This window comes from Hesperophylax consimilis, chromosome 9, assembly GCF_061612785.1.
Source record: "Hesperophylax consimilis isolate HC1 chromosome 9, BYU_Hcon_1.0, whole genome shotgun sequence".
Lineage (NCBI taxonomy): Eukaryota > Metazoa > Arthropoda > Insecta > Trichoptera > Limnephilidae > Hesperophylax > Hesperophylax consimilis.
Genome location: NC_142844.1, coordinates 25,756,141 through 25,776,109, shown reverse-complemented (window position 1 = coordinate 25,776,109; position 19,969 = coordinate 25,756,141). Strand labels below are relative to the sequence as shown.

The following is a 19,969-nucleotide window of genomic DNA, read 5'->3' as shown; positions in this document are numbered from 1 at the left end:
ACTGTTGGTAAATTTTGCCAACATTCGCGGTCTGCACACTAATTTAAATTCAGTTCATCACCATCTTTTGTCCCAACGTCCCAACCTTCTTTTCCTATCCGAAACTCAGATAGCCGAGCCGCCAGACTCCTCCTATCTGGACTGCCCGGGCTTTACCCTCGCAAGCAAGTTCCGACTCAAAGGAGGAGTCTGCCTCTATAGTCGAGCTGACGTCAACTGTGTACGACTATTGAGTCTGGAAAACTCCAGATTCGACGTAATGTGGGTGCGCGTCAATCTTGCCAGTACGGCAAGATTCTACGCTTGTCTATACCGCTCACCGAATCATAGAGAATCAGACACTTCCGAGCTCTTCAAACATTTGAGAGATACTATTGATGATCTCTTGCCCCGCTACCCTTCGGCCGAGTTTATTGTTCTGGGGGACTTCTGGGGGAATGTTCATAACGAACCATGGTTGAAGTTCTCTGGCCCAACGGACTCGGCTGGCCGACAGGCGGAATCCTTTGCCATTTGCTACGGATTAGAGCAACTGGTTCAGGAGCCTACAAGGGTTCCTGATGTCCAGACTCACCGTTCCAATCTGTTAGACCTATTCCTAACTACTGTGCCACACGGTTATAAGATTGACGTCACAGCGCCTCTGGGATCATCTGACCACTGCCTAGTGACGACATCAATCCCCGTTAGCCTCAGACCAACCAATGAGAGGCTGAGGAGAAAAGTGTGGCACTATAGGTCAGCTGATTGGTTCGGTATGCGGGCCCATTTCAACGCTTTTCCGTGGTCAGCTGTTTGTTTTCGGACTTCGGACCCTTCAAGATGTGCCCAGGAGATTGGTGAAGTCATCAAATCGGCGATGGATGGCTTCATACAATCGTCTACTAAAGAAACTGGTGTGGGCTCAAAGCCGTGGTTCAGTCGACAATGCTCCGAAGCAGTTCGACGAAAAAACGCGGCTTACCGAGCCTACAACACATCTCGAACGCCCGAAAGCAGATCAGCATACAACAAATCGGCAAAGGAATGCAAGAGAATCATTAATAGGTCAAAATTCGAACACGACCTGCAGATCAGCAAAAAGCTGGCTGCCTGCCCGCATGGCAGCAGAGCATTCTGGTCCCTTGCGGGCTCAATAGGTCGGAATTTTTGCAAACCCAGTTTGCCACCTCTTACCAGACCTGACGGCTCACTAGCAAACACCGCCACCGAAAAGGCTAACTTATTAGGAAAAATGTTTGCGGAAAACTCGACCCTCGATGACGGAGGTGCTGTTCCGCCGTCGGTTCCTCAATGCGGCTTCTATATGAAAAAGCTGAGGATGCGGCATCGGGATGTACTCCACGTTATACGGGGGCTCGATGTTAACAAAGCTAGTGGACCTGATGGAATACCTGCCCTGGTATTGCAGAGGTGTGCTGCAGAAATAGTTCCAGTTTTGACAAAGCTCTTCAAAATGTCCCTGAAGTGTGGCACTGTGCCCTCTGGTTGGAAAAAAGCGGTCATTCACCCTATTCCCAAGAAAGGTGACCGCTCCGACCCGGCCAACTACCGCCCCATAGCGATCACATCAGTTCTGTCCAAAGTGATGGAACGTGTGATCAACGACAAACTGCTCACATACCTCGAGAAGAACAAAATTATCAACGACCGTCAATACGGATTCCGGCGGAACCGCTCGTGCGGTGATCTTCTCGCGTATGTGTCGCATGTTTGGGGGCGGTGCCTGGAACGTCACGGTGAGACCCAAACGGTCGCACTAGACATATCCAAGGCCTTTGACCGGGTCTGGCACCGAGGACTTGTCAACAAATTGCCTTCTTACGGACTTCCCGCATCCCTGTGTACGTGGATTGCTGACTTTTTAAGGGATAGGTCGATTCAGGCAGTTGCTGACGGTTTCACCTCATCCTCACACTCTATAAATGCTGGCGTCCCACAGGGATCGGTTCTGTCTCCGACTTTGTTTTTGTTGCACATCAATGACCTTTTGACATGTGCACCGATACATTGTTACGCGGATGACAGTACAGTTCATGATAGCTTTTTGCTTGACAAGCCCCCAAAGGGCACACAAACTCCAACGGCTCGGAGGGCTTTGAAGCAGAGAATGGACGGTTATCTCGAGAGTATTTCCTCCTGGGGTAAAAATAATCTCGTCGAATTTAATGTTTCAAAGACCCAATCCTGTCTGATTACGTCTAAAAGGGATCTAAATGATAATCTAGTCTCCTTCAACGGAAGCAATCTTCCGAACAGGCCTTACATTGATATGCTTGGTGTAACTATAAGTGACCAGCTCAGGTATGGGGGCTCCATCGAAGCCAGAGTAAAGCTGGCCTCTCAGAAGCTGGGCGTACTGTCCAGGGCCCGCAGATACTTTAATAATACACAACTGCTGACCCTGTACAAATCGCAAGTGCGTCCTACTGTCGAATTTGGCAGCCATCTCTGGTCCGGAGCCCCTAAATACCTGAAAAAAACCCTTGACTCTGTGCAAAAACGGGCGGTCCGTTTGATAGATTCCCCAATCTTAACAAACGGACTGCAATCTTTAGAGCACAGGCGTCAGGTAGGTATGTTGTCCTTGTTCTATCGGTATTACAATGGAAGATGCTCTGAGGAACTAGCGTCATTGATCCCTTCGGCACCGGTGCGTAGTCGGGATACACGCCAAACGCGTGCCAAACATTTGTACACGGTTGACATTTGTCACATGAGAACGGGTCGCTTCTACGATTCGTTCTTAAGTTCAACAGCTCGGCTGTGGAACGAACTGCCGGACTCTGTGTTTCCTCCCTCCTACAACATGGGACTCTTCAAGACCCATGTTCACTCCTTCCTCTCCACAAAAAGACCCTCCACACAGCATCCCCAAAGATGACATAGGCCCTGAGGGAAATTATTTTCCTCAGGGCCTCCTGTGTGGAGTTAATAAAAAAAAAATTAAAAAAATAAATAAAAAATAAACAAGTAATATAACAAGTAGAAAATACTCAATATTATGACCATCACTTTAACCCTTTCAGCCCCAGGGTTAATTCAAATTAACACGAACTTTTTGAATTTTTTCACCGTAACGGTAGTGATTTAGAAAAGCCATGTTTTTTTTTATTTTCTTATAGCGTCTGTTTTTTCCACTCGGTTGAAATCATTATTCCCGCCACAAAAACAATAAATATTTTTCTGCCGTCATTGATTACTTCATTTAAGGTGAGATATCAATATTTTCTACTCAAATTACAAATATTTTAACGCAAAAAGATGTGTTCTATAATAATAACATCAGTTCAATTCACTGTTCACAGTTATTTGCCAGAATATCGTAAATGAATTTTAATGTTCATTCAAATTAACACTGGTAGAGACGAACATATTTTCGACTAGTATGGCAATTTATATAATTTTATTTTATATTATAGAAACCAACAGTACATGGTTTACAGAAATAAAACAATATACAGGAATAAGATACTTCATGTTGGGTACCTATGATATGTTTCCTTGTAATGTCTGCTAAGTGGTGTGTTTATTCCTTAATTACCAGGTGACGTGTGTAGTATGTAGGTTGTAGGTGTGTGTGTGTGTAATATAAGGTTGTGTGTGTGTGTCTGTGTGTATGCGCATTGAACAGTTTAAATTATTGACATGATGCCACGTTAGAATTTTTGACATTGAATCCGAAAAAATGTCAATGTTAGAGTTAAGACAAATATTATTCAGAGTATGAAGAGCTCGGTTAATTGGCGAATTAGATGCTGCATTTGTTTTTATAATTAAGCGTGTGGAATAGCACTGTATGTCGTGTACGTCTCAAAGGTATGTTAAAGTTAATAAGGGACAGAAGATCAGTACAGTCAATGTCATTGTTTAAAATTCTTTGAATAAATATTGAGTCGGCTACTGCTCGTCTTCATTGCAAAGATTATTATGAAATGATTATTATCCTAGATTATTTCTTTATTTCTGAATTAATTTTAGTTCAAATGTTATTTGTTTCAAAACTTAGAGATTATCACTACATTGTAAATGTGCATTTTTGACATGAAACAGCTATTTGTATGACTTTTGTGTTATGTTTATTTTACGTTACTATTTAAAAAATACCCTCTGACGTCCAATGTTAAGGCAAATTAATGTAGAATAAATTTAAAAAAAAAATTAAATACCAATAAATATCAAATAATTTTCTGAGGTATAATCAAGCATTACATATTTTATATATATGTGGAAACAATAATGCCGATGTGAAAGAGTTAAGACAATCTTCAAGACACTAATAAACTAATAATGTTTCTCAGAAATTCACATGTAACAATGTCACCAAATGCCCATTCAGCGCCATCTTGTTTTTTTTTATTGAAGTGAAACTTCTTTACCCGCGTCATGCAATTTCGAGTACCGGAGTAAAACCAACTCATGACCGAAACGAAAATGCGGGACCGATTAAAGTTCATTTGATCTAGTCAAAGTTTTGAAGTAAAATATAAATGCTTCTTAGCTCATCTCGACAACTGGCGTTGGTGGTGTAATGGTCAGCGTAGTTGCTTTCCAAGCAGTTGATCCGAGTTCGATTCTCGGCCATCGCACATAATTTTTTTGTTTTTAACGCCTTTTTTTTTTTCAATGGTTGACCATAATATCAATCCACTAAGTAATATTTTAGGCCTGTAGCATACTTGAAAAGTTAAAGAATGATATAAAATTTTTTATGATGTTAACGATAAAAAAATAAAAAAAAAAAAAAATTACCATAAAAAATGGGCCAACGGCACGCGGTGTTCCCAAGCGGTCACCCATCCAAGTACTGACCGCGCCCAATGTTGCTTAACTTCGGTGATCGGACGAGAACCGGTGTGTTCAACATGGTATGGTCGTTGGCAAACGCTAAACAATATTAATTTCTATTCTACCTGCCAATAAATATATGAAAATTAGTATAAAAAAGCCCTAATAATACTGAAAACATTAGCAAGGTGTGTGCGACGTTGATAAAAATAATCATTACATACGCGCTTGAAAAAGATCGTAATTACATCCATAACTTTGCAGGAATTTTTTTTTTCAATGGTTGACCATAATATCAATCCACTAAGTAATATTTTAGGCCTGTAGCATACTTGAAAAGTTAAAGAATTTTATGATATTATTAATGATAGTAACGATAAAAAAATAAAAAAAAACATGAAATTACCATAAAAAATGGGCCAACGGCACGCGGTGTTCCCAAGCGGTCACCCATCCAAGTACTGACCGCGCCCAATGTTGCTTAACTTCGGTGATCGGACGAGAACCGGTGTGTTCAACATGGTATGGTCGTTGGCAAACGCTAAACAATATTAATTTCTACTCTACCTGCCAATAAATATATGAAAATTAGTATAAAAAAGCCCTAATAATACTGAAAACATTAGCAAGGTGTGTGCGACGTTGATAAAAATAATCATTACATACGCGCTTGAAAAAGATCGTAATTACATCCATAACTTTGCAGGAATTTTTTTTTTCAATGGTTGACCATAATATCAATCCACTAAGTAATATTTTAGGCCTGTAGCATACTTGAAAAGTTAAAGAATTTTATGATATTATTAATGATAGTAACGATAAAAAAATAAAAAAAAACATGAAATTACCATAAAAAATGGGCCAACGGCACGCGGTGTTCCCAAGCGGTCACCTATCCAAGTACTGACCGCGCCCAATGTTGCTTAACTTCGGTGATCGGACGAGAACCGGTGTGTTCAACATGGTATGGTCGTTGGCAAACGCTAAACAATATTAATTTCTACTCTACCTGCCAATAAATATATGAAAATTAGTATAAAAAAGCCCTAATAATAAGAGAGAAGAATACTAGAAGTTTCACTTCTGTCTTGCGTAGGCTTGACACACCCACTTTTTTTTTTATTTAAAAGGTCCCTGTTAAATACCGATTCTAGATGCCTTTCAGCTTTCAATCTAATTGTAATAAGTTGACAATTTCTGCTGATCGCAATTTTTGCAAAAGCTGAAACGTACTTTTCGCAAAAATATATTTACCAGGGACCTTTCAACCATCAAAAAACAAAATGGTGATGAGTGATAACATATGATAACAAAATAACAAAATAACATTTGAATTTTTGTGAAACAACCCACCCTTAACCAAATGTGAGATCCTTGAAAGGAAGTTACGTGTTAATACGAGTGAAAAAAATGTTTTCTATAAGTTAGTATTTATTGTGAAAGGAAGACAAAACTGCTTATAGGTGCATTTTTTGTTAATCATGCCAAATACAGACGAAACGAAAAATATGTATTGTTTGCATATATGGAATATATGTAAAGAATATATATATATAAATATATTACATATATTTATATATAAATATATGTGGCTTGCCCGTGCTGAGGGTTACATATATTTATAAATAAATATATGTAACCCTCAGCACGGGCAAGCCACCCAGTGAGGCCTACATTACTGGAAAACTTGAATTGTAAAAAATATTTTACCTACTACAATAAAATAAAATAAATATGCTGGATGTTGTTGACAATGCCTTCGGAAGGCGAAACAGCTGTCATGCGTTAAAATAACTTGGTAAATAAATGTATGGAATATACGGATAAATGATTGAACAATAAAAAAGAAAACTTAGCTTACAAAATAAACTTCGACTCGAGATTTTTTTAATAATCATATTTATTGACGGCCTCCGTAGTCGACGGGCAAGGCTCTCGACTAGCAATCCGGAGGTCGCGGGCTCTAATCCCGATGTCCCCAAGGTAAATTAACTGTTATTAGTTTTTATTATTTCACAATTTACTCATTAAAAATAATATATACCTAATATATTTGCGGCACTTTCCAGAGTGGAAGATACTCTGAGTATCGCACTGGTGTAAGACCATTCAGAATTGAAACGTTGCTTGAAATGGGTTTGGCCACCGTGTTTGGTGACTAGATCTGAATAGCTAGGTACTTCCCCACCTTCCTCTTCCCGTCCCCATTACCATCGCCTCGCAACATACCCCAATTGGGAATGTCAAGATCTCACTGGCTCCAGATGGTTGGGAACAGTTGGGATTCATGTGCGATATTACATAAAAATAAAAATGTATGTGTTCAAAATTAGGAACCAAATACAAAATTGAAATTTTCTTTCATCCATAACTTTCTGTCACGTTTCAAATGTTTTCCCATATACAAGGTGCAAGCAAGTAGGTATCTAATAAGAAAACAATAGTATGCAATCACCGATGTAAGATATAAACACAACACGAATAGACATAAATAACTGAATAGATTTAGCTTTAACCTAACACATCCGTTTCGATTAGCACCATAACCTTTAGTAGCGAAGGGTAAATTAATAGAAACGCCGGGTAAAAATGCTATAATACCAAACGGTGACATCGGCAGATCTGTCACAGATTATGCAGATATGCTTTACGCAGCGGAAACTTGACTTACCACTGCACACATATAATGAATTACAGTATTTACAGCGAAAGTCCAATTATGGGAAATGTCGATTCACTAAATCGTGCCGATATTTGAACACTTTACAAGCATGTTCAGTGAAAATAATACCCCCACCCTCACACAACTGAACACACGACAAGCAAGCCCCCAAATGTATTATAAAAAGGGGTGAAAAAAAACAATGATACCAATATTTTATACAATGTAATTTGTTTCTTTTTTTGATGATGTGGCTTGTTTTGTGTGTTGGTGTGTTGGTTTGTTCCGGACGGTGGCTGCGAGTAAATGGGGAGGAGCATTTGCAAAAAGTCGAGGGGAATCGTGGAGCACAAACAAAAAGTGGCCCGCGAGCGGTGATAAGACGCGGAACGTTTGAATATTCAAAGAGATCCGCCCGATAGCGGCGCGCTCCAACAATTAACAATGAGACATTATCGTATGCGCAGGCCGCCGAGCTGCGCAGGGGCGCTCCGCCGGATCCGATTTCCCCGACCAAGGAAACGTTCATTTACAATATTCAGAAATGCCCCACCTTAAAACACTTCCATCTTAAAATATATATTTTTTGATTTTACGAAATCCCACTTTCTTCTACGCTGCTTGAATTTCGAACACAATAAATGAACACTTTTGTTATGCGCAAATAAATCATTTTAAATAGTGTACTAGGGGGGTATAACTCCGATCGAAAATTGGAACCGAAATATTGTGACGTCATATGATTGCCTAACTGTATCCACCAATGAAAAACTCCGAAAATCTATGGAATAAACTTTCATAGTTTTTCATTAGTGTATAGTATTATAAGTAGGCTCTGAATGAGAATTGTACTGTCTATATATTGGAATATCTATGCTTTTTTAGGACCAATTTGTTTCATACAAAAAGCCCGAAGATATCGATCTAGTGAGTGGTTTATTCATGAGTGTACGTTTGAATGTATTAATGCACACCGATAGCTGTTCAAATTGGTTCAAAATAGTTTGGAACAGCCTCCCGCAGTCCTCTCTTACCCCGCATTAGAATTAAGATACAGTACACACATTATACAAGCAAGAATCTATTAAAAATAAGTCTACTGTGAAAAATCAATAAATAATAAAATAATCTACTAATTAAAATCGCCATATCAGATTTGATTACTCCGAAAATCAACATTGGACATTAATATATTTAGAAATGCCCCGTCTAAACCCATTTCAGTTCAACAGATATACCTACATTTTAGATTGGCAACTCTATGTTTTACGAAACCCTATTTTTAATTACTAATTGAATTTCGAGCAAAATTCCGAAAGAAACTAAATACTACTGTTATAAATAATAATAATAATATTATGTGAAAATGCCCAGTTTTAGAAAATAACTTAATCTCAATGGAAACATCATATCTCAAAATACATAAGAATTTACATTGTATCTTTAAATGCAACTAAAGCATTTGTCGAGAGATTTTTGCTTCTTCAAACGAGTTGTGTTTTATTAAATATATTCACCATTATCGCTTAATTATTATCGTTTTTTTAATATGAGTAACACTCGTATTTACATATCTTCCTTTCAACCCATCTTTGAACGCTTACTACGGGGCCTTAAGAGGAACGAACGGCAGCGCGAACTTGGGATTCGAGGCCAACATACTCGGATAAACTAAATAATATTATTATTTTTTAATGATAAACTAATGTTTATAAGACAAGGTTTTATGCATAGCACAAAGGATAACAAATAATTATAAGCAATAATTAGTCGCCTGAAATATCAATACAAATTGAAAATATCTTCCGAGTAAAAATAAATGCCGCCAACGGGAATTGAACCCGTGCCTTCTGATGAATCAGAAGGTTCAATTCCCGCTGGCGGCATTTCTTTTTACTCGGATATATTTGTATTGATATATACTAATTATTGATTATAATTATTTGTTAAATAATATTATTTTATTACGGATATCTGCTACTTTATTAATTTGTGTTTCAAATTATAAAATAAGGAGAAAAAACGCGTTTTTGGTCGAAATTTTAAATTCACAAACTACAAATTTGTTTTTAAACGAAAATCGTTTAAAATTTAAATTCAAGCCTATCAAACTGCTTTCTAAATCATTTATTTCTATTTTATATTTCATTAGACGCAAAATATATTTTTTAAATTACGTTAACTATCAAAAATAATAAGTTTCCTCTAAAATCGCGATAAATAGATTTATTTAAACGTCCACATTTTATAACTAGCTGTACCCCGCCACAAGTTGCTGTGGATCAGTCTCTCTGTGCAGATAGAGGTGTCATAGGTGACTTCTATAAAATTTAGGTATATAAAAACACACGCATGTTCGAATGCAACTTTCGGAGATTTAAGATACTAAGCAAACTAAAATTCATATTTTTATTAATATATAATAATAATAATATAACATTTCAAAAAGATTTCAAACATAAATAAATAAATTAGCACATATCCTTAATAGAGGGCTACATATACACCTTTTGACAGAAACAAATATTATTAAGTTAGGTCAATTATTTGACCTCAAATCCAAATTTAAGTTTTGAATGAAAAAGGCCGTGTATCCGTCCCTCTTAAGTAATAAAGTTTAATAATAATAATGGTATAATATTAAGTCGGTGCGCTTATGTAAATTTTAGCGGCATCTTGAATTCGCTCGATTCCGATACTAAATTTATTGCTCTCATTTTGCTCTATGCTCTTCTCCTTTCATCCTCTCTTCTTCATCGATTATCTCTTCTCTCCTCTCGCATTGTGGCTTTTCTATCTCGACGTGCATCCCGCTCCTTATTTGTCCATCCTTTTCTTTCTCCCACGGCCACTTTTCGTGTGGTCTTGATTTTGAAAAATGCTAGCAAATCGTAATTAATTTCAGAATTGATTTTCAATGGCAACTTCCGAACAATACGCATTGAAATGTTTAATTGAATGACTAGATTTACAATACTTAGAATATCGATTTCAATTTACATAAATATTTATCTTTGGTACGTTTGGTGAACTGAGATTTATTACTTTATCTTTATAGAGGAGGATTCCTTATCATAAGGTGTCTCTACCTAACTGTTGATATAAAGATGTTCGCTCTCTAAGGCCCGGTATATCAGTTAATTTTAAAATCGGCTTGGTTTGAATGTTGAGCTTAGCGCGGCTCGGAACGTAATGCGTATTTCAGTTCCTCCAGTGGACAACTTGACAGAAGTAAACATCTCTCACAGCGGGGATGGGGACTATAAATAAACCACCCACAGGGACTGTCATATATTCGGGGCCTATGTGTCGTAAGCCTAGATATCACCAATATTACATAGCGGGACTTATTTTGCATCCACGACATAAGATTACTGTAATACATTTTTATTTTCACTAATGGTCACATAAAAGTTGTACCTAGCTCAAAGAATGTACAATTTTGGTGACATTACCTACACGTCGGAGTATAATTTTTGCTGAAGGTAACGTTGGTACACCCAATAGGTATGTATGGATGATCGTAACAATCTCTAAAAATGATGTACGCTTATTTTTAGGGTTATAAAAAGATTATATAGTGACAGCGGTGATTGAAATATGACAGCATTATTATTTATTTACGACAAACGAGTTTCTTGCGAGGTATGTAGAGATTATAGACGTTTAACAAGTATTATTAATGTACGTACCTAAAGGGGTGGGGAACCTTTTTGCCGCCGGGGGGCATTTGGATGTTTGTAGCAATGTTTGGGTGTTTGTCAATGCGGGGGTGCCACAAGGATCTGTGCTGTCACCGACGCTGTTTTTGTTTCACATCAACGATCTCGTTGAATGAATTTACTCTTGATGTCCGTGGGTACAGCTCGGGAAGTTTTGAGACAAAACTTTTACCACCACCTCCAGAAGGTTCGTGCCTGGGATAAGGCCAACTTGGTCAATTTCAACGTCTCAAAAACACAAGCGTGTCAGAAGAAGAAGGAAGCAAATAACTAGATCAATGACTCTTTGGTGCAATTTTATGGAAGCCCTCTCACCAAAGAAGACTCCAATGAAATGCTTGGAGTATATTTACCAGATCAGCTCAAGAATCGAGGCTCTATGGAAGCTCGAGTAAATCTGGCTTCCAAGAAATTGGACGTCTTGTATAGGGGTAGCAGATTCTTCAATAATAACCAGTTGCTAATCTTATACAATTCTCAAGTACACCCAACAATTGAATTTGAGAGCCACCTCTGCACTGGAGACCCACAATACTTGATAAACCTACTTGATTCTGTGCAAATCTTTTTACGTTAAATGAAGGACTAATTGTACCTAAGCATTTAAACAAATATGGACGAAGAACACTGGACTACATGATACCTAGTTGCTTAAATATGTTACCTGCTGAAATAAAAAAAATGTACAAATGTAAAAACAAATATTATGTTGAAAAATTGGCTCGCTGAAAGAAATAGTTTGTATTAGAGTCTAATACGAGCTATAGGTAGATACTATCACTGTTGTGTATATGTTTTTATATTTTTAAAACAAATTGTTATTTTTTATTGTTCATCACTGTTGTAATTAAGTAAAATAAGTTTTTATCTTTTTTTAATATTTTTTTATGTGAAAAGTTGCCATCGACAAACTACTGAAAGTAGTTTATTGGAACTTTTGTGTTTTTTTCTGTATTTTATTTTATTATTTACTGTAAAATATATTTTTGTCTGGCTTTCTTTATATAAAAAAAGGAGGTCAATCCGTCTGATTAACAATCCATTTTTAACAGACCGATTGCCATGTATAAGGTACATGTGCAATGTGGGCGAGCTGAATCTGTTTTACAGGTATTTTAATGGAGCCTGCTCTAAGGAACTAGCAGCATTGATCCCCGGTGCACCAAAGGAACACCCGTTCACAGTTAATGTTGGCTTCCTGAGAACGGCCCTCTTCTTCGACTTTTTTTGTGTAAGACGGCTCGTGTGTAGAACGAGTTACCGGCATCTGTTTTTCCTCCTTCATATAATCCGGGCATCTTCAAGACCTAAATTAATAAATCCCTCTCTACAGCCCCTATCTTAACCTACCTCACAACGTTGTCCAACCGGGTGGCGACATAGCTACTCTCCCAATCTGCAGTCAGGGGCGCTCTTCTGTGTTTAACCGTTTGGGTGCCAATCGTCGATTTTCGTCGATTCGTGTTTTAACGAAGATTGCCGATCGTCGATTTCCTTCGATTGCGTCAGTCGTGTTCTGATTCGCGCGTACGTCTGTACGTAAAATTCTCATTTTTTTGAAAGGCCTGGACTTCGGGATCCTCCTCCGCGTGATTCTAAACCAATATTATTTAATAAAACACCGAAAAAATCATCGAAATCCTTGAAAATTCAAAGAATTTATGGGGTTTTAAAAAAATATATAGTTTCATAAAAAATAATGTTTTTTTGGTGGCATTTTACAAGCAACCGTATGAATTTTTTTGGCACTCAAACGGTTAGGTAAGTGCCTAAAATGACTCCTATTAAATGACTTACCGTTTTACCCTTTCATTGTCTTTTTTTATAATATAAGTATCAAAGATTATTGATTGATTGATTGATTATTCATATTTTATAAACCCTAAAAATCTACATAAATAAAAAAGCAATTGTTTTTTTGTTCAAAATCTTAAATCTCCGAAATTTCTTCACCGATTGCTTTGAAATTTTGACACAACTTTGCATTTGAATACGTGTTTATTTTTATATAGATGTCACCGGTGATAAGTAAAAACCAATTTTTAAACAGCTCCATCTATTGGTTGTAAAAGCAACACCCGCTATTGTTTCTCTACCTGTACAGAGAGACTGAGCCACAGCACCGGTACAGCTAGCAATTAAAAAATGTTTATAAATAATGGCATTATTTCATTTTAATATACTTTAATAAAAAAAATTCCTCGATTTACAAACCCAACCACCTATGTATGTTTAGAATTACATATTATAATAAGATCCGAAAAGTACCTACTCTTAATAGGTTAAGTACTATTTATAATGTTGAACTTTCTTTGCAAAAAAATAGTGAAGGAGATAGATAATGTCTTTTCATAATGAATTGGTGTTAATTTACTGTACCTAGGTATTTTAGTGAACAAATTAATTGCCGTACAATCCCTGTCAAATAAACCACTTTTCTGAAAAATAGTACGGAATCATATTTTTATATAAACTCTGATACGTAGTTACCCAGTGATGGTGTTTTTTTCGCATCTAAGATTTTCCAGATCAAAAATTTTGATTTTTATTCCGCCTATGAAGACATTTAGGTATTCTAAATAAACTATTTTTCATAAATTCGATTAAAGAACGCCGTATAAATTAGGTTCATACTCACATTTATTTTGTATTTACTACACGTCACGAAACATATTGGGCTTCAGATTAGGAAAAAATTGTTGTCTGAAATAATAATAATAACGATTCGGTACATGCCTACGCAAGGCCCAACGAACTTCATTCGATATTGTACATGAGGTTAATTAAACATGGTTGCATTTCTCGCCTCATTAGAACAGATCTTTGTAATTACACACAATGCTACAGAACACAGCATCACAAAGATTGATTTATTTTAGTATATTTTTCGCATTGAACAAAAAAGCATTGGTTATATTTATTTCAATGCTTTTTGTTTGGAACCTTACTTGTGTGATTCCTTTGTGTATTTGAAATAATGCCATGCGGACCACCAACAATCTTAAGAAGTAATTAATCGATTTATCAGTAATAATGTACCTATCGCTTGTCAAAGAGTACAAATAACACTACCTAGTACTATTAATAAGCAAACCACTGTGGCACAGGGGTAAAAGCTTCGATTGTGGGTCTATAGTCTCGGATTAGATTCTCAATAGTCAAAGCAAGGGTCTAAAACTAGCTATCGCGCCATTTCTCCGCAAGAATAGGCAAATGGGATGGAACCCAACACACTTGGAAACTCACGCATGTAAGCAAAACCTCTTAGATTACATATGAGGTTTTGGTGTAAGCCCTGTTTTCAGTCTAGTTTCTGTCGCCGTGCAGCTCGCACGTTTCAGAAATTTCGATAAACTCAGTAACCACAAATCACAGTGATACCCAGTTTAACATATTGTTGTTGCAAAAATAAAGCAGGCTGGCTGCGTTTAGTCGCCAGACAGCCCGCAAAAAAAAATAACTCATTATGGACCGAAGTGTCCAATTATTAATTGACTCAATTAAAATTGAAATAGGAAAATGCTCATCTGTCAAAGAGGCAAAACAAAGGAGTAACATAGAACAAGATATACACCAGCTAGAGGAAATATGGTGCAAGGAAAAACTTCAACTACAAGAAAAAATAATTGAGCTACAAAATAAACTTATATTAAATGAAGAAAAACATTCAGAAAAAATTGAAAATTATTTAAAGGAAAAAATGAATCAATTAATACAACGTACAACAAGTCAACCCTCTCAATACCTATACCAGAGGCCAAATACTAATTAATAATTGCAAGTGAAAATACTAATATAACATCTGATGATATTCGAGACATGATACGAGTAGTTAAAAAAATTAAAACATCGCATTTGGGGATTGCAGTAAATGGAGTGCAAAAAGCATCAAATAAGAAACTAATCATCTCTTGCCCCAATAAGGATCACGCAAAAAAACAAACAGAACAAATAAATATGGTCTTCAAAAATAATATGATCGCGAAAGAATTAGAAAAAAAATCCTAAACTATTCATCAGAAATCTACCTATCGACCTATCAGAAGAAGAAATAATAGAATCATTAAAAACCCAAAATGATGGAATCAAAATCATCATGGATGAAAATCCAAAAAACTCAGTGAAATTAGTAAAAATGCTTAAACCAAAAGGACAAAATAATCTTACAAATTATATAATTGAAACAAGTGGAAAACTTTTTTTTTTTGTATTAGGCAATTCACCCTAAAAAGAGTGCTATGTGCCGTTAAAGTTAGGGGAGATGGTTATAATTTTATGGGAAATCTATACGGGAATAGGAAATCTCAAATATTGAAGTCATTCAAGTCTATGAACTTGTATAGAACTGAGAAAATGCGAGAATTGTTAAGAGAAAGTAAATAAGGAATACTAAGGGGAGATTGGTGGGTGATTTTTATAAGTAAACGATAAATGCCTTTGAAAGATGAATGATTTTTACAATTAAAGAAAACATGATCAAGAGTCTCATTTTCCATGCCGCACTGGCAGAGTGGACTATCTAGGACCCGGATTTTAAACAAATGGGATGCAATGGAGCAATGACCAATTCTCATTCTCGAGATACAGGAAATAAATCTTTTGGATTTTTTCTTGCCGTGGAACCAAGGTTTACTTGGTATATGATTTTGTATTCCAGCATAAAAAGCACCAGTTCGGGTTTTCGTATTAGACCAATTTTCTTCCCAGGAGCGAATCATATTGGATTTAAGAATTGGGATGACGTCAGAGATAGGAATTCTAAAATCTAAAGGTTTAGAGCCAGAAATTGTTCTAAGTTTAGCTAGAGAATCGGCTTTCTCGTTACCCTCAATTCCCAAATGGCCAGGGACCCAAACCAATATTGTCTCGAAATTTAATTCATTTAAAGATTTAAGGGTGTTTCTGATATTATAAATAATATAGTCTTCTGGTTTATGGATATTTGAGGAAATTTTCAACACTGCGCTTAGTGAGTCAGTGCACAGTAAGGCTCGTCGAATATTGAAAAGCTGGATTTGGCTCAAAGCTTGTTCAATTGCGAAGCATTCTGCAGTAAATATAGAAATTTCTTTAGGCAATTTATAAGACAAATCTAAATCGAATTCGGGAATGTGTACCGCAGCTCCACAATCTTTGTTATCAGACTTAGAACCATCTGTGTAAATGAGTGAAAATTCTGGAAACTTAGAAGATGTAATGTTTTTAAATTTTTCCTCAACATTTTGATTAGATGAGGTTAAAATATCAGTTCGGAAGTCTGAAGTTATAACATTGGGGATATAATTGATAGAATCAAATGGGATAGTGAAAATAGGAAGGATAGGATCTTTTTGTAGATTTTGGAGGGAAGAGGACAGAGATTTGAATGAAAGAAAACTTTTTAGAAGGAGAGGAAGTCGATTTTTATCTGTCGATCTTTTTTCGTTATTTAAGTTATTGAACAAATAATCAAGGCTTTGTTCTAAAGGGTGACGCGATACAGAAAAAGATTTAAAAATATATTTATCAGCCAGAAATTGTCTCCTCAAAATTAAGGGGGGATCAACACATTCTACCTGGAGAGAATTAATTGGAGAAGATTTCATCGCTCCAATAATTATTCTGAGCGCTTTCGACTGAATTCTTTCAAGTTTTTTGTCCAAATATTTAGGAAGAGGATCGAAAAGAAATGTTCCATAATCCAAATGGCTTCGCACTAGAGCACCATACATTAATTTAAGAGTAGTAGGATGAGATCCCCACCACACTCTGGAAACAGCTCGCATAATATTTAGCCCCTTTTCACACTTAGCCGAAATGTTCTGAATATGCGGGAGCCAGGAAAGTTTATGATCCAAAAGTAGTCCAAGAAATTTAATTTGCTTAACGATTTGAAGAGGGACATTATCAAAGCAGACAGAAAAGGGGGGTATTTTTCTTTTGCGCGTAAAAGCCACTACTTTGGTTTTAGACGTAGCTAAATTCATCCCATTTGTCAACAACCAAACTTTAATATTATGTAAAGCCAAATTCAATTCCTTCGCAGCGCGCGATAGATTTTTGTGTGATAAATATATAAGGAAATCATCAGCAAAATAAAGTCGCTTGATAGATGAAGGAATTACATTGTCTAAATCACTTATATATATATTAAATAATAATGGACTGATTACGGACCCCTGAGGTAACCCCTTCCATAGTTTGCGATTTATCGTTTTTGAGGAAAAGTGGATAATAATGGATCTGTCTGTTAGTAAATTAATAATAAATTGAACTAGTTTTAAGGGAATTTTTATTTTAATTAATTTTTCTTTCAAAATGTTAATTAATACATCGTCGTAAGCTGACGAAAGATCAAGAAATGTGGCCAGAGTGCAAGAATTAAGGGACTGAGATATACGGATATCTGTTGTTAATACACTTAAATTATCTATGGTTGATTTCTTTTTCCGGAAGTCATATTGATTAGGAGAGATAATTCTGTTATTTTCAACAAACCATTCCAATCTGTTCTTTATCAAGTGTTCTGCTACTTTCATTAAACACGACGAAAGAGCAATAGGACGATAGGATGAGATTTCAGATGGATTTTTGCCAGGTTTTAAAATCGGAAGAATTTTTTGAACCTTTAAGACTTCAGGAATAAATCCCGTTTCGAACATGTAATTAATTAGGGATAAAAAATATTCAACCGACATGTCTGAGAATGCTTTAATGAAACTATATAAGATTCCATCAGGGCCAGGAGAAGAGTCTGGAAGGGAATTGATTACTCGATTTAATTCACTTACTGAGAAAGGAGAGTCCAGCCAGCTAGAGTGAGATGGATAAGAAATAAAGGAAGGCATTTCCTCACATCTGGCAACTGACGGAGGAGCTATCTTATCAGCAAAACCAATAATAATTTCTTCTGGAATATGTTTGGAACGCTGGGGAGTATATGACGAACCGAATTTTTTTTAATTGGACCATACGGATGACTGGGGAGATTCAGGAGACAAGCGTTCACAGAATTTTCGCCATCCAGACCGCTTTTTGTTTTTCAAAACGCGTTTCGCTTCTGCCTGGGCGCGTTTCACAGAAAGGTAATTTTCGAAAGACATACATTTACGGAAAATGAAAATCGCTTCTCTTCTGGATTTAACGACACTAGTGCATTCTTCATCCCACCATGGGGTGGAATGTTTTATCTTAATGTTTACATTACGTTTTTTAAGTGTTTTTTCTGCAGCTTTTATTATCATGTTAGGAAATAATTCACATTGTAAACTAGTGTTGACAAGGGAAGACTTAGATGCTTGAACAATGGAGTCTAATTCTGAAAAAAAATTTCTCCAATTCGCGTCTTTCGTTTTAAATTTAAAACTATTGTTTATCGAAAAGGAATGCGTGGAAGATAGATGGTGGAAGGTAATTATTATAGGAAAATGGTCACTGGAAAGTGGATCTTTAAGAATGTTCCAAGAACATATGGGAATCACCGAAGATGAGCAAAGAGATAAATCGACTGCACTTTTCCGATGTTGAGGGGCAGTGAAACGAGTTGGAGATCCATCATTTAGAATACATAAATTATAGGTATCCATAAATTCTAATAGATTATGGCCAGAACGGTTTGTTAACTCACTGCCCCAAGAAGGAGAATGAGCATTGAAGTCCGGGGTATATACGGGGGACGAATCTGGGATATAAATGTTGACCATTCGTTTTCAACAAAAATTGTAGAGGGAGGGATATATATTGATAGTAATGTAATATCAGATACAACAGCTGCTACTATCTGAAAATTATTGGGGAGAGTGTTGAAAATAATTTGTTTAAAAGGGATAGAATTATGTATAATAAGAGCAGTGCCACCTTTGCCATCCAGTCTATCATGTCTTAGACAATGATATCCAGGAATCTTAAATTGGTATGAGGGTTTTAACCACGTTTCGGAGATGGCAGCAACTGAAATATTGTGTTCATCAAGTAACTGTACAAGATCAATTTTGTTGGCGAATAGACTTCTACTATTCCATTGAAGTATTTTGCTCAGTTGCGGATACATCGGGAAGGCTAGAGAGTAAAGATTTCATATAATCGGCAGCGTTGGACGGTACTTTATTGTTATTTGAAAGGATCGTAATTAATAGGGTAATTGAAGTTTGAATAAAAGAAGAATTTTCAATCATGACTTTAGGTAAGATATCGGAAGTGGTACAGTTTTTTAAGGCAGTCCCATTGGGAGCCTGGGATTTATTATTCTCACTCGGGTTAAGTAAAAGATCATTATGTAGTTTTTTATCGAAATAAGGAATAAATTTTGGATTAGATTTTATCGGTTTGAAAATTGTTTCTTTGTGGGAAGATGATAGAGGGGATTTAGGGGAAGAAAATGAAAGATAGAAGCGTTAGACGTTATCTCTGCAAAAGATTTTTTCGTAGGAGAGAATAATTTAGAAGCCTGAAAGTAGGAAATGTTGTCTGCAGCCATTGACTGTTTGATATTTCTCTGTCTAGATAACTCTGGACAGGCCACACTAACAGCAGTATGGTTGCCCTTACAATTAATACAAATAGGGTTATTCGTTGTATTTTGACACTGTTCAAAGAGATGATCCTCTCCGCAATGGAAACAACGAGGAGGGGAACGACAAATAGGTTTTGAATGGCCAAAACGGCAACAGTTGAAACATTGGATCGTCGGGAATCTGTATACTTCAACGGGAAGAGCGTTATAATAAATAAATACACGGGATGGTAATGTTTGACCTTCAAAAGTGATAACAACGGATTGGGAAGGTTTCCATATAGTGGTGCCGGTGGAAGTATCCTT

General features: G+C 36.4%; 3 non-coding genes across 3 annotated transcripts; all 3 read right to left on the bottom strand.

Annotated features, from left to right (window-relative positions):
* Positions 1-4,763: 4,763 nt before the first annotated feature.
* Positions 4,764-4,882, bottom strand: LOC149421127 (5S ribosomal RNA). The gene has a single exon (XR_016302679.1). It is a non-coding gene; the product is annotated as a 5S ribosomal RNA (ribosomal RNA).
* A 323-nt stretch (positions 4,883-5,205) lies between these two features.
* On the bottom strand, positions 5,206-5,324 carry LOC149421126 (5S ribosomal RNA). Its single transcript, XR_016302678.1, has one exon. It is a non-coding gene; the product is annotated as a 5S ribosomal RNA (ribosomal RNA).
* Positions 5,325-5,647: 323 nt separating this feature from the next.
* On the bottom strand, positions 5,648-5,766 carry LOC149421125 (5S ribosomal RNA). Its single transcript, XR_016302645.1, has one exon. It is a non-coding gene; the product is annotated as a 5S ribosomal RNA (ribosomal RNA).
* Positions 5,767-19,969: the final 14,203 nt, after the last annotated feature.